Source organism: Nelumbo nucifera, chromosome 7, assembly GCF_055504915.1.
Source record: "Nelumbo nucifera cultivar China Antique chromosome 7, China Antique-T2T, whole genome shotgun sequence".
NCBI classification, from domain to species: Eukaryota; Viridiplantae; Streptophyta; class Magnoliopsida; order Proteales; family Nelumbonaceae; genus Nelumbo; species Nelumbo nucifera.
Genome location: NC_142655.1, coordinates 8,005,861 through 8,022,383, shown reverse-complemented (window position 1 = coordinate 8,022,383; position 16,523 = coordinate 8,005,861). Strand labels below are relative to the sequence as shown.

At 38.5% G+C, this 16,523-nt stretch overlaps 1 pseudogene across 1 annotated transcript; it reads left to right on the top strand.

Annotated features, from left to right (window-relative positions):
• Nucleotides 1–376: 376 nt before the first annotated feature.
• LOC104613466 (ABC transporter G family member 15-like) lies at nucleotides 377–16,129 on the top strand (annotated as a pseudogene). The gene is made up of 10 exons (XR_016078602.1): nucleotides 377–671; nucleotides 5,144–5,219; nucleotides 5,307–5,634; nucleotides 10,156–10,288; nucleotides 10,379–10,500; nucleotides 10,611–10,742; nucleotides 10,996–11,248; nucleotides 11,358–11,629; nucleotides 11,765–11,872; nucleotides 12,483–16,129. The product of XR_016078602.1 is annotated as an ABC transporter G family member 15-like (transcript).
• Nucleotides 16,130–16,523: the final 394 nt, after the last annotated feature.

The window sequence follows — 16,523 nt, the reverse complement described above, 5'->3', positions numbered from 1 at the left end:
TAATTTAATTTAATTTATATATTTTGGTAATTTTTATTTATATTATTGAATATCCTATTAGCAATCCAAATTCAATTCAAATCCAACATTAATCCGATAATTTGAATTCAAATGTAAACAAATCAAATTTGAATCTACCTAGTTAATCCGATTCAACTTGCAACCCTACTCTATGTATACTCTGCTACTACTAGCTAGACTCAAGAGTCATCATTTTTTGTTTATTAACCTTTGAAATAGGAGAACTAAAAGAGAAATGCTGAAAAGATTCCAAATTTAAAATGTGCAAATTGTGCCATATTCAACAATATTTCAGCAGAAATACATCAAGAAAAGCTTGGCTGTTCCTCTAAAGCCTGATAGGTAAGTAACCTGGATGGTGGTCGTCTGTTACTCTCCAACTTCAGCACCAGTGGGGCTAGCCATGGGAGTACAACCACATCAAATTAAGTCGTTGCAATTAATTCGCCAGAGAGTTTTATCGAATGGCGGACACAATAGAGGAACGTTCTTGCTATGGGAAGATCTGTCTGTGGAGACGTCGGCTGGTTTTGGTGGTCAAGCTAGGAGTTTGCTCAAAGGGCTTACTGCTTATGCTCAACCTGATCGGATTTTGGCCATTATGGGTCCTTCTGGCTCCGGCAAATACACACTACTTTACTCATTGGCAGGTTCTCTCTCTAGCTCTCTCTCTCTCACATTGGAGGATACATGCTTGGATCAACAAAGCTGGTATTTTTATAATTTTTTATTATGTGTAAATGTTGCATAATATACCAAGGGTTAAGGAGAGAGGCTCACTATATGACATATATATAATTTATTTTAGTCTCATGGAGGGATCTTGTGGCAAATCCAGATTGTTGATACAAGGGTCGACCCTCTAGAGAGCACCGATTAGGAGATCAAATCATCCCCCCCCCCCCACACAAGATTGCCCCCCACAACGTTCCTATCGTGTGTTGGGAATATCTTCCAATGATAATATCAGAAATGATGATGTCATTATCGGGAGATGTTCCAAATACACGGCGAATATGTACTGTGGGACGTTGTGGGGGTGGGGGGGGGGATCTTATGGGGGACTGATTTGAACTCTATTGCTAGCACTCCTTTAACACTCTAGTTTTCCAATTTTTAGTTTGATTATTGCCTATAATTGAGATTTTATGTAGAAAACGTGGCAAGCTTTTGCATATTCAAAAGTTCTTCCATATAGGACTGTCAATGGTTCGGATATTGGTCCAATTCGATCTGGTTTGAAATGAATCCATTACAGATGAACCAGGCTCAATCCAATCCGATGAATATGTTGGATCATGTTAGATATCAGTTCAATTCAATGTTTGGACCGTCCAATCTGTTCAAATTGGTTTTAATTTAGATTGATTCCAATCCAATCCGATGAATATGTTTGGACCATTCTATCAATGGACCAGATATTGGTTCAATCCCATCCAATCCAATATAAATCCATCATGGATGGACCAGGTCCAATCCAATCTAATAAATATTTTGGACCATTAATTCTGGACTGGTCCAATTCAATGTCTTATTATCCATCCAATCCATCCAAATTGATTTTTATCTGTACAGGGCCCAACCCAAAACTGGTCCATTAACACCCCTACTTCCATAGGTTTAGGACAAAGGAAGGAAATTAGATGCTCTTTTATAGGTCTTCTATCCATGGATGAGATTTGTAGGGATGACTATTTTCCCCATTTCCCGGATCCCATGGTATTTGTAGGGCTGTCCATGAACAGCCCCAATCTTATTTTCTGAATTTGGTTTTAATTCAGATTGTGTCCAATTCAAACCTGGTCCATTGACAGCCCCAATCTTATCTTCTGTCAATAGACTAGATATTGATTCAACCCAACCTAATCCAATATAAACCATTACAAATGGACTAGGTCCAATAGAATCCAAATTTTATAAACAAATATTTTATAAAAAATATAAGAAAAAATACAATATGTGTAGCAAAAATATCCAACCTAGATGCATGGCATATGCTACAATTCAACATTCTTTCTATTGTCCCCATTAACCAAACCAATGGAAAGCCAGAGGCAATAAAGGAGGCTCCCCCACCAAGAAAACAAGGAATCTATTGAGTGAAAAGCAAAAGCAGTTGGTACATTGACATGGGCATCCTGAAATTTTGCAGAAAGCCAACATATAATTAACAATGCCCACCCAAAACATTACAAGCAAGAACCAATTCGTTTCATTTTTGGAAACACATGTACAACCCAATCTATTCTCAAACCATGTGGCTCTCATTTGTTTTGGAACTCACATGAAAAATAATTCACATAGAACATCCCCTTCATCTTTCAGTTTTGGAAACAACACATGCACATCCAATCTATTTTCAAACCAGATGGCTCTCATTTGTTTTGGAACTCACATGAAAAATAATTCACATAGAACACCCCCTTCACCTTTTTCTTTCAATATTTTGAGAATCATCTTTAGATGTTTTTAGATGCAACCCTACAATGGATGACAAGATGACTCATAAATTTCCTAAATGAAAAACTATGAATTTTATTCCATTACAATCTTTCATTAAAAGAGAAAACCCTCTGATTCAAATAAAAATGCATCTCTGTTGCTGGTTTGTTAACTACAAAAAATGGACGTATTTCCTACTTTTTCTTGTCAATCAAATGTCTGAAAAGATTGAAAAATCCAGTTTTTTATTTTTTTGGGTAAGCAATATCTTCATTATAAAAAAGAATAAATACAATTAAACAAAAGCAACACAACAACAAAAACAACAGACCAAGGTTACTTTTGTATATAAATCAGGGTCTTTCACCAGAGATGGTCATGATTTGGCTCAAAAAGTAAAAGATATGAAAAATGTTAGTAATTGGTGGACTGAAATAGCAAACTGGCCGGAACAACCACTACTTAAAAATCAGGCATCCTAAGTTCAATTTTCTAAAAAAAAAACAAAAAACAGATGGATACTACTAGACCTGTTCATGGGTTGGGCCGGGCCGGGCTCGGGCCGGGCTTTTATTCATCATTAATGGAAATACGCTAGGCCCGAGCCCGAGCCCGGCCCGACCAACGGGCCTATAACTTGGGTCTGAGCCCAGCCCTAATAAAAAGCCCGAAGCCCGAGCCCGAGCCCGAAGCCTGACCTAATAAAAAAAAATTACAATTTTCCCTATTCAAATTAGAATTAAAAATTCAAATGGTTTTTTTTCCTATTTAAATGAACAATGGGCCTACAATATGATTTTTTTCCCTTTCTTTTACGTTTTAAAACACAGTTTTACATTCTTAAATCAAAACATTTATTCAAATGGACATAATCACATAACCCATTTTAAGTCTAATTTTAGGTCGGACCGGGCTCGGGCCAGGCTATTTTGACAAAAGCCGAGCCCGATTCGAATTTATTGCGGGTCGGACTTTTTGGCCCGAGTTTAAGCCCAGAGCCTATAGAACAGGTCTAGATACTACCTAAGACAAAGCAAGATTGAGCATCACTAGACTTAGCACAAACACAATTAGACAGCCACTTCAAGCACGAACCAAACAACAAACTAGATTACAAGACAAATGAGTTGCACCATCAAGAAAGCCAACTAAGGGGTGGTATATTACCTATTTCAACGATTGATTGCACTTCACAGAAGAAAGATGGCCGTTGGAGAGAGAAAACTGCCGAAGAGAAAAATGTTAAAGAGAAAGTTGTCGGAGAGAGATAGACGCCGGTGAGAAATGTTGTGAAATGTTCAGAGATAGCCGCTAGTGAAGACAACACATTCTCTATACACGCAGCTCAAGCAAATCAACGGAGATAGTCGCCGAGTCGCCGGTGAGAGATCCGTTGAAAAAAAGGCCGTTGGAGAGAGTTCGCTTGGAGAAACCCTAGGTTGGAGACTTGGAGAGTTGGAATCCGAAGTAAAAAATCGATCTTCAAATGGTTTGTGGACTAATCGGTAGACCTGGCAAAAAGTTGACCCAACCCACCCTGAAAAAACAGGGTTAAGGTCTCATATTTAGCTACCCGAATGTGAAAATGACCCAACCCGACCTACTCCAAAAAAAAACTGGGTTGGATTAGGTTACCCGATTGTCAAGACTAATTGGGATTATTTATGCATTCTTAGAAGTTTCCACTCTTTAATTTCTTCTATTTAGTCTTTGCTTTTTATTGTTTACTCTTTAAATTATTAAATGTTCAAGTTTTTTATTTTATATTTGGAATTTTAAGGTTAATTCTTTTAATTTTGACAATTTTTATGTAATTTTTCTTTATTTTTTTAATTTCAATTATTTTTTGGAATGACCCGAATTGACCCATGGGTCAACCCTAACCCGAACATTTAGGGTTAGGGTCTAGCATTTGATAACCCAACCCGAAATTAACCCGAAGTACCTTGACCCAATCCGAACCCGACCCACCAACCCAATTGCCAGGTCTACTAATCGGCTTTGTCTGTTTTGGTCCACCAATTACTTAGGACCAAAATAACACGGACCAGTCCAATCCAATGCAAAAGCATGGACCGTCCAACCCGTCCAATTTAAATGCGATTTGAATGGGATCCAACCCGAATCCAGTCCATTGACACCCTTACTAGTATAAATGAAACATAGAATCCCGTTTCGGGCTTACCCCACTTCTTTATACGCCTTGCTAGGTTGTAGATTAGGAGTGATCATAGGCCAGGTTAGCACCTAATATAAGGGGTTTAACCTAAGCCTGGACCTAGGACCAAAGCCGGGCTTTCAGGTCTACAAATTACATATAAAATACTTATATCTAGGACAAACCACAACCAGCAAGTAAGGACACAAAACATAAGCCCAAGCCCAGAAATTTATTGTTCAGGCCTGGCCCACTTGCTTTTGTCTGATTAAGAATGAATGATTTGCCTCTACTTCCTGCAACATGAAATAGAAGAAAATTTTTCAGGAAGAAATATTTTGAGTTAAAATTTTCACTTCAATTTCACGATGAAAACTCTGCTTTCTTTGTCATTTATATCAAAACAAGTTCAAAAGGGATGAAAACAAACTACATATTCACCGCAAAATTAACAGAAATGCTGGTTCAATTCTAACTTTTTTTCCAATATAAGTGATTTTTATCTCTGCGGATTTGCAACAGGTAGACTTTCAGGAAACACTATTATGACTGGTAATGTTTATTCAATTGAAAGAAGATGAAACTAGACCATGGATTCGTTGTAAGTATATTAGATTAAACAACCAAAAGATGACTATAATCTCTTCTTTCTAACGGATCTACTATTATCTATTCTTGTATTCAGGCCTATGTGACCCAAGAGGATGTTTTGTTGGGAACTCTCACCGTTTGAGAAACAATCACATACTCAGCTCACGTAAGGCTTCCTGATTCTCTCAGCAAAGAAAGAATCAATAAGTTAGTTGAAGGCACAATCATGAAAATGGGTCTCGAAGACTGTGTAGACACTATGATAGGAAACTGGCATTTGAGAGGTATCAGTGGCGGAGAGGAGACTTAGTTGCACTTGAGGTTCTAACAGGTCCGCCTCTCTTGTTTCTTGACGAACCGACAAGTGGACTCGATAGCGCAGCAGCTTTATTTGTGATGCAAACTGCTAGGATTAGGAGTTCGTTCAGTGCATTATCTTATTTGTATATATGTTCTTATCCTTTCCTTATCATGAATGGTTCAGATAGTATAGGAAATATATGTTTGATTCCCTGTAAACTTAGGAGTTCTAGTTGCCATAAGCTTAGGAGGTTCGGTGGTTGTGTTCATGTGTATATATATTTGAATTCTCAATGAATAAAAAAACAGAAAAAGAATAAACCAGAAAAGCTCTAGTTTTACATGATATCAGAGCCACGAAACAGGAGCAAGAGGTCTGCATTCCAAGACCTCTGGAGATCAGTGGCGGCAGCAACGATTGTTCGGTGCCGGCAAAAGGACAAGCTTTGCTCCAGATTCAGTTCGGCACTCTTCCTTCTTATTTGCTTCTTCTTCAAGCTCGAAAGCAAAGACGAGGAACGAACGAGAGATTCCGGCCGGCGCTTTGAACGAAATCTTACTAGAAGCGGGGTCGTCGACGTAGATATCCGACAGGGTGATCCAAATCAAGAGCCCCTTACTCTTGACCCTGGTCAGCTTCTTCATCCAGTGGTTCTCCACGAAGGCGGTGATCTCATTCGCATATGAGACCTGCTTGAAGGTGTGCTGCATTCCTGTCCTCTGCTTCAGCCAGACAAACCCGGCTTCCCTGTTGTAGCCCACCACCTCCATGCCGTCCAGCGGAGGGCGTGGTGGACAGAAACAAGGAGCAGGGGCAGGAGGAAAAGGTTGTGGCAGCCAAGTCAAGGCCAATACAGCCAAAGCCTCTGCGCAAGGCAATGCGTCTCAAGGAGAACCAATTGATGCAGCCAAGACTGGGTTAAATGGACTAAGTAGTGAGCAATGGAACATGTTACTCAACCTTTTGAACACATAGAAAGAGGGGAGTCAACAACTAAGTGGTAAGCAAAAATTGTTAGAATGGATACTAGACACAGGGGCCTCTCATCATATGACAGGAAGCCTCGAGTCGATGAGAGACATAAAGAATGTCATTTCGTGCTCTGTCGGGCTATCAGACGGGAAAGCGACAATAGCAGAGAAAGAAGGCACATTTGCATTAGACGATCATCTGAAACTGACTAGTGTTTTATATGTGTCTAGTTTGAATTGCAATTTACTTTCTGTATCGCAATTGATTGAGGAATCGAATTGTATTGTCCAGTTCACTAATAAATTCTGTGTGATACAGGACCGCACTACGAGGATACTTATTGGAGCGGGTGAGCAGCGAGAGGGACTCTATTATTTCTGGAGCATTGCATCAACAAGAGCAATGAAGACTACAGAGAGCAAGACGTGTGATATTTGGCATCAAAGGTTAGGGCATCTTTCTTATAGAATTGTTAAGTTGCTGCCATTTATTAGTACTAAGAATAATAATGATGATAGTATTAAGAGTTGTGATGTATGCTTCCGAGCTAAACAATGTCGAGAAGAGTTTGTTTCTAGTAATAATAAAACATCTGATATTTTTGAGTTAATTCATTGTGATTTGTAGGGTCCTTATAAAACTACAGCTTCTTGTGGTGCTCATTATTTCTTGACCATAGTAGACGATTTTTCTAGAGGCGTTTCGATTTATTTTCTAGTTAATAAGACGGAAGTGGGATGAGTTCTTCGAAATTTTTTTTGATATGGTTCAAAGGCAATTTAACAAACCTGTAAAGGTGATCCGTACTGATAATGGGACTGAATTTGTATGCTTGACTAGTTATTTTGCTGAAAGTGGTATTATTCATTAAACCACTTGTGTCGGCACCTCTCAACAAAACGGGAGGGTTGAACGCAAGCACCGCCATATACTCAATGTTGCCCAAGCCTTACGCTTTCGAGCTAGCTTGCCTATTGATTTTTGGGGGAAATGTGTCCTGACCGCATGTTATTTGATCAATCAGACACCGTTCATTCTGTTGAAGGGAAAGACTCCCTATGAAATGTTATTTGGGTGACCTCCTTCTTATGATAATGTGCGAGTTTTTGGTTGCTTAGCATATGCGCACAATTATGGACATGGAGGGGATAAATTTGTCAGTCGAAGCAGACGGTGTGTTTTTGTTAGGTATCCTTTTGGAAAGAAATGATGGAGTTTGTATGATTTAGAGTCCGGCATGTTCTTTACATCAAGAGATGTTACTTTTTTAGAACATGAATTCTCGTATGCACACAAGGAAGATGCATAGTCGGACAAAGCACAAGGCCAATTTAATTGTGGAATAGGTGGGACAGATGAGGTGTTGGTACCATCCACTTATTTACCTGGACTAGCAAATGGCGAGATGGAGGCTAACTAGCGAGGTGAACTTGCTGAAGAATGAGTCTGTGTAGAAGAAGGAACCCGCATAGACCCGAATGCAAATGCTAGTGAACCCATGCATTCTTGTAACGCCACCACAGAAAATGCAAGCGAAGACAGTCCTGATGTCAGGGGTGGCGATGTTGAGCATTAACAGCACTCTGAATTTCATTTGGGGTGTGGGCATCGACAGAAACAGCAGTCCACAAGGTTGAGAGATTATGTGCTTCACACCACACAGCGCCTGAGTCCCTCTCCGCGTCCATTTGCAAGCTCACTCGGCCAATCACATTCGGCAGGTAGTCCTTATCCCATAGATAACTATGTGAACTATAACAATTTTTCTTGTTGACATTGTGCTTTCTTGGCAACTATTACTACAGGAGTTGAACCTACTTCTTTTGCTGAGGCCGTAAAGGATGAAAAATGGAGGGATGCAATGTAGAAAGAAATACAGGCACTTGAAAATAATCAAACATGGATTGTGGAGCCTTTGCCATCCGGAAAACGAGCCATAGGATGCAAATGGGTGTATCGAATCAAGTATAACGCTGATGGGACAATGGAAAGATACAAAGCCCGTCTCGTGATTTTTGGGAACAAGCAGGTTGAGGGAATTGATTATAATGAAACTTTTGCCTCAGTTGCAAAAATGGTTACTGTCCGTACCTTCATTGCATTCGCAGTAGCTAGAAATTGGGAGCTTCATCAAATGGACGTACATAACACATTCTTGCATGGTGACCTTCATGAGGAATTCTACATGCGAATGCCTCCTGGTTTTAGTCGGATAAACCAGGTGTGGTGTGTCGGTTGCAAAAATCTCTATATGGCTTGAAACAAGCGCCGAGATGTTGGTTTGCTAAATTAACTGGAGCTTTGAAGACATATGGGTTTCAGCAATCATGTTCAGATTACTCCTTCACCTTTCGTTGAGACAGGGTGCATGTGCTTGTTCTCGTGTATGTGAACGACATTATTGTGTCAGGTAATGATCGTATGGCAATTCAAGTCTTCAAAAAATATTTGAGTGGCTGCTTCATATGAAAGACTTGAGACAATTGAAATATTTTTTGGGCATTGAAGTTGCCCGAAACTCAATAGGAATTTTTCTGTCTCAACGTAAGTATGCTTTGGATATTATCTTTGAAGTTGGATTACTTGGTGCAAAACCTGCTCCTTTTCCTCTGGAGTAGAATCACAATCTCGCCTTGACAGATGGGCCTTTCTTATCTGATCTTGAGCGATACAAGCGCTTGGTGGGCAGGTTTATTTATCTCTTGGCAACTCGTCCAGAGTTGTCTTATTGTGTGCATGTTCTGTCCCAATTTGACAGGCTTATTTATCTCTCAGCAACTCGTTCAGAGTTGTCTTATTGTGTGCATGTTCTGTCGCAATTTATGCAGCAACCGCAAGAATGACATTGGGAGACTGCATTGCGAGTGGTGCGCTATTTGAAAGGAAATCCTGGTCAAGGAATTCTCTTGCGCTCAAATTGTGACTTACAGTTATATGCATGATGTGATTCAGACTGGGCAAGCTGTCCTTTGTCCCGACGTTATCTGTTTGGATGGTTTATTTTGCTTGGGAAATCGCCTATTTCCTGGAAAGCTAAGAAGCAACACACTGTGGCTCGTTCTTCAGCAGAAGCAGAGTATCGTTCTATGGCCACGACCACGTGCGAATTAAAATGGTTAAAGGAATAGTTATTGGCTCTTGGGTTTACGCATTCAAACCCAATGCGATTATATTGTAATAATCAGGCAGCCTTGCATACTGCAGCAAACCCAGTGTTTCATGAGCGTACAAAACATATTGAAGTCGATTGCCATTTTGTACGTGATGAGATTCAAAATGGTTGCATTCATCCTGCTTATGTGTCGATTACCGTTCAGCTGTCTGACATTTTTACAAAAGCACTGGGTCGCAGAGAATTTGAGTACTTTTTCCACAAGTTGGGCATTCACAATCTGCATGCTCCAACTTGAGGGGGGTGTTAGGATTAAGGGTCCGTTCAGTGTATTATCTTGTTTGTATATATCTTCTTATCCTTTCCTTATCATGAATAGTTCAGATAGGATAGGAAAGATATGTTTGAGTCCCTGTAAACTTAGAAGTTATAGTTGCCATAAGCTTATGAGGTTCGGTGGTTGTGTTCATGTGTATATATATTTGAATTCTCAATGAATAAAAAAACAGAAAAAAAATAAACCAGAAACGCTCTGGTTTTTGCACAAACTCTAAGCAGCATCGCTTCTGATGGAAGGATTGTTATCTGTTCAATACACCAGCCAAGCTGTTCGAACTGTTCGACGATTTGTTTCTCCTCTCGGGTGGAGAAGCCGTTTATTTTGGAAAAGCCCAGATGGCTACCCAGGTACGTAATTAAGTACCAATGTAATAATCCTGCAAATATCGATCTCTTAATGGTTGTAGTCTGTCACGGATGTGTTTGGTTTTTCTTCATACAGTTCTTGCTGAAACCGGGTTCCCTTGTCCGAGTAAAAGAAGTCCTTCCGATCATTTCCTTCGTTGTATCAATACAGATTTTGACGTTGTAGCTGTTACTATAAGGGGATCTCTGAGCATTCATGTATCTAACTTAGATTTGTTTCTTTGTTCTGTGATTTTCTGTCCCTCCGGTCGTCCTGCTTGCTTTCTTTGACCAGAATTCCAGTAAAAGGAAACTTTTTAATGTTACAGGAAATTCAAGCATCATCAGATCCTTTAATGGAACTTGCAAGTTCGAAGACCAAAGATATCCTTGTTGATAAATATAAGACATCAGGGTACGCAACAAGTACCAGAGAACGGATTAGAGAACTCAAACTCATTGTAAGCATTTTGAACTTCAACAAAATTGAATGTTCGCCGTATTTATGAACCCACCCCCACAGGAAAAACAAACACCCAGATTATATAACAAAATTGAAGGACTGATGAATCGTTGCTTATTAGATGCAACCGTCAACAGAGGCCTTTTCACACATTACTGAATCATAAATACAGTAACAACTAACAAAGTAGCTAGTTACTTTTATATGATTTGAAACTGCTAAAGAATATATTTTCGATCATGTCAATTCAGGAAGGACTGGTCATTAGATCAAAGCAGCTCTCCACCTTGACTCGGAGACCTTTGTTGAACATGTCGAGGGATCTTGGATATTACTGATTAAGGTTGGTTGTCTACATTGCGGTAAAGCGTTGGCACCATCTATTTTGACGTAGGAACCAGCTACAGTTCAATCTTGGCTAGAGGATCTTGTGGTGCATTTGTGACAGGCTTCATGGCATTCATGTCCATAGGAGGCTTCCCATCTTTCATTGAAGAAATGAAGGCAAGTAACTTAAACAATGGGACAATTGATGGAAAAAATAAATAAATAAATACATAAGAAAATAGTTTTGTTAAGCTTTCAGTAATGTCTCATTTTCTTTCTGAAAGAGGTTTTCTATCGTGAAAGGCTCAATGGACATTATGGGAATGCAGTTTATGTTCATTCCAACTTCCTCTCCTCATCCCTTTCTTGTTGGCAGTGTCTGTGGCTACTGGCACAATAAGCTTTTACATGGTTAAATTTCACCACGAGCTTACTCACCTTGCTTTCATGTGCACTAACATTTTTGGCTGCATCGCTTCGGTAGAAAGCTGCATGATGGTTGTTTCATCATTAGTACCCAACTACATGATGGGAGTCCTTGTTGGGATTGGAGTTATTGTAAGAAAGCAATTTGCAATAAAACCTCAAACTTTTTGTTCATCTGTTATATATATATATCATTCATGGTCATCATCATCTTCTTCATCTGATCACCTATCACCTTGCTCTTTGGCTCCATGGTTTTGTGCTTAGGTAATTAAGATGCTGAGTTCTGGATTTTATTGATTGTTGTCTGATCTTCCCAAACCATTTTGGCGATACCCAGTTTCATATATCAGTTTTACTTCATGGGCATTACAGGTTGATTTTTTTTTTTTTTTGTTCATAGCAACTAATCGATAATATTTTGCTATAACTCTTTGATTATTATCCTATTCCACTTTTGAACCAAATGTTGACTAAATTGCATGACTCACCTACAAATCTTCAACTTCTTCAAGAATTATATTCATATTTTGGTTGATCATTTCCTATAAATGTGACTTACAATGCCATTCATCCTTAACTGTATGTATACGAATTTTCAGATACATGAATGAACACCCTCACAATGCCATTCAAATTATTAAAAACCTATGACATTCCACTTAATTTATCACTCAGAATTTTGGGAACTCCAATTATAATTCTCTTCTGTCCACACTGATTACAGCCCAAAGTGATCCAACCCATTTTGCACTCTTAATTTACAACCATTAGTGTACTCATCTAACATTTAAGATACAAGAGAACCAAAACAAATTTATCAAGGCCTTACTGATCAACTGTGTTAGATAGATTTATCATGGGGTGGATATGCTCTTCAAATGCAAAATGCTTACCAAATCTTGATTAAATTTAGACTCGTTTTGAAATATTAATTAATCACATTAGATGTACTGAAAAAAAGTTTATCCTTGTTCAAATGCAGGGTTCGTACAAGAACCAATTGCTAGGGTTCGAGTATGATCCTCTAGTACCTGGCGATCCTAAACTGAAAGGCGATGTAGTCGTCCAACAATTTTTGGCATTTCATTGGATCACTCGAAGTGGTGGAACTTGACTGTTGTCGTAATCATTCTCATATTGTACAGAGTACTCTTCTTCTTCATACTCAAACTGAAAGAGGGAACAATACTGTTGTTCCACACCCTTTATGCCAGGAGAAGACTGCAGAAGCTTAGCAGTAAGCCTTCAAAATCCAAGGGAAAATCATCTGCCATCAAGATGCATGCATCCCTCCCATTATCTTATCAAGAGGGTCTCAGCTCTCCACTCCCATAAGAATAATTACAAGTTCATTTCACAACCTACCATTTTTATAGCTCTTCTAATCTGTCTTAAGAATTTATTACTTAAACTCATAAGAAATTAAGACCACCTACAATGGTACAAATCTAAACATTACTAATAATAATTCTAACACTGACAAGATTATTGAAGGGGTTTCAGATTAATAAGAAATGATACAATTATTAGTATGAACCATTGTTAACTACTTGTCAAATAGAAAAAAAAATACAATATGCCAGTGGAAAAATGTCTGTAATGTTTGATCTTAAGAATTGATAAACACATAGTGCTTAAATATTAGGGTAAAAGACTTGAACCTCCCCTGATATTTCTCTTAAATACTGAAACATCTCCTCATTTTTTTGTATTGGACCTAAACCTCACCTGTCAGATCCATAAACCGTTTTCTCTAACAGAAGAATTAAAATGGCTTGTACGACCCTGCATTAAATTTGGGATTTAATGCATCTGCTACTTAATTTAGAGAAAAAACCCCATCACCTTTAACATTGGAATAGTGAAAACTTGACTGACTTTTATATTACTGCTGGGTTTCATTATCAGTTATTTTATAATGATCGGAAGGTGATGGGGTTTTATAAGGATCTTTGCAACCAGCAAAGAAATCCTTATAATGCAACATTGGAATAGTGAAAACTTGACCGACCCAGTATTTAGGGCTGTTGAGCTAATTTATATGGTTATAATGCAACCAGAAATGTATCGCTCAATAATTAATAAATATACCTGATTTATTGACCTCTTGGTGTGGGGGTACCCTTTGTATTTTAACCTGTTCGACCAAACTCCTTATCCAAGTCTTTATTCAAAGAGTACTAGATGTAATTGCTCTACGCCTCTATCTCTACCTCACTTGAAAGGAATTGAAAACATAAGAGTTATTTATCTTATTGACAGAGGACAATTGTTAATGGAGAGTACTGTTGTAAACCAGCACAATGACCACCATCCCTAAAAGCCAGCTGCAACTAATAAATAAAGCATGCATGTGGTGGGTTTTTGGCTTTTGCCTTTGAGATGTTAAATGCATTTGATCAAATAAATCAAATTCACCAATCAAATCAAAACCTCTCCTAACAGCTAAAACTGACAAGAGAGTCTTTTCTTTAGGAATTGCCTTGTTGAAGTAGTGCACCCCACCACACCCTCTACTTGATACTACCAAAATGTGAATTTATGCCAACATTCAAATTAATGCCTTAAATGGTTTCAAACTAGCCATGTCTACAAATAGCACGAGGCAGCAGTTTGCCTCTCTCATCACACTCTCCTGCACTCATCATCAACTATCCCAGCATCTACAGTCTCTGTGCAGTTTCATGGAAGTGCAGATTACTTCTTAACAAGGGACTAACTACTTTGATACCATGTAATGCAGGATTTATCAGCAAAATAAGAAAAAGAAAATAAGACTAGGAATCAGCAGCACCTAGGCTTCTCTAGGAGTCGGCACTTAGAGATACTATTAGGAATCAGCAACTAATAGCTTCTAGAAAGAATCAGTACCATCAAGAGAACTAGACTTACTCGCAATGTTGAATGTAAAGAATTTAAATGTTATAATCTAATGCCAAAAAGAGAGGGCCTTACATATATTTATAGGCAAAGACAGGAAGGTTGGCTAGTCCTTCTCCCTTGTTTTCCTACTCCAAAATCAACTAAGAAATGCTACTAAGGCACTAACTAGGAATAGAACCAATCCTAGTTGGCTAAGGACTGGGGCTTTGACTTAAGACAAATCCTAGTTGGCTTAGGACTAGGAACAAATCCAGCTTGAATTGCGACCATGATCATGACCTACTAACATAACTCTGACTGATTGTTTACCCCAAAAAAAATATAAGAATTCAGACTGACTAAAATAACTCTAAACCAGTTAGGAAAACTATTAATGACTCAAAAAAAGCTTCAAAAAATTTACAGCAATAATCCCACTACCCATCAATATATATTTAGAAAATCTCAGATCTGACAATGTCAAATCCTATATCACTTTCTTTCAGAAAAAAATATATATCTAAAAATAAACAATTATCAATATTTTTGGCATATGAAAGTATGAATATGAAGAATACACCCTCAAACAAAGAATACACCCTCAACTTCTGGATCTCAACAAGATGTCTAGGCCAAACGGATCAATAACCATGAAATATACAGTATACAGGGGAATTTCTTGCTAGTTTCAGCCCTGAACATGACAAATAACAGAACCTGTGCTCAGGATGAAGTTTTGAGGGTCTCAGTACCTCCTTTCCCAGGGGACCTCCCTCTGCAAACACTCTACAGCAGCAATGAAGGCGATACTTATGCTTGGGCATTCAAGGCCACTTCTAACAATAAATATCTTAACATTGACTTGTGGGCAGGCCTTTGCAACAAATATAGAGCTAAAAGCTTAGGAATAAGGCCACAGTCAGGGCAAGGAGCAATAGCTTGATCATAAAATTGAAAAATTGGTGAATATAAACTTTTAACATTGCAAATTTAACCACTGCAGCAGTGCAACTTTATGTGGGTTAGCACCTACAAGTCAGTACTGTATTTTGAATCTTAGGAGGGATAATCTGTGATCCATTCTTTGGGTTGTAATTTAGACTAGTTGTGTAAGATTTCTTTAATGGTAGATAGAATTCAAGAAAATCAATTGTTGGGAAGATTTATGATTTTGGTGAATCAAATTCTGTTTTAGGATCACCTGCAGTTAACCCACCTAGCTACCGACTTCCTCTTTCTATCTCCCCATTCTATCTTCCTCTTCTTTTTCTTCTTCCTTGCCGGTGAACAGGAAAGCGACCAAAACAGACAGTGATCACTGATCAATGACAAATGACATGATGAAAGATAAGGGTGGCATCTACTATCTGAATTCCTGAATTCCCTCATCAAATTTCTCGTTGAAACGAAGATGTGAAAATTACAGTTCCTTACCTTTCTCCATTCATCCGGATCAAGTCGTTTAGCATTTAAAAATTGATTCGAAACATTCGAATCAATAACTTAACGCATCGAATCAATAACTTAATGCATTTATTCTCTAAAAGAAAACCACTCAAGCAAACCAGAGATCAGAAATGACAACCAGAGATCACCATCACCAGTTCGAGAAACCACTCAAGCATCGATTATCCATAGCAACACAAATATCAAAATAGTGAAGGGATTACCAGAATCAATGTGGATGATGGACGGCGACGAGAAGGATCTCTAAAAGACAGTGAAAAACAGCCGAAAACCCGAGTGAAAATGTGGTGAATATGGCCGCTGTGATGACCGGAGAACAGGGGTGAAAAATGTTTAGAAAACATACGCGGACGAGAAGAAAGAGGGGAGGAAGTAAATAAAAGGAGGAGGAGGAGGAGGAGAATGTACCAGTCTCGATGCTTCTCGGTTCAGTTGCTGGGCGCAGAGAGTTTGAACTCTGAGTCGAATTTTTGTCAAAATGTCGGGAAGCTGAGAAGCCCGAATTGACAAGCTTGATTCGGAGTTTCTCATATCCAGACCATTTTGGTCTTTTTAGGGTCATTTTTGGCATCTGCCCTTTGGTTTATTAGGTTTTCAGTAGCAAAACAAAAAAAAAAAAAAAACCATTTTTGATCTATCGGATTTCTAAAAAGTCTAAAAGATCTTTTAAGAAAACTTGCCAAATAAGACTGTT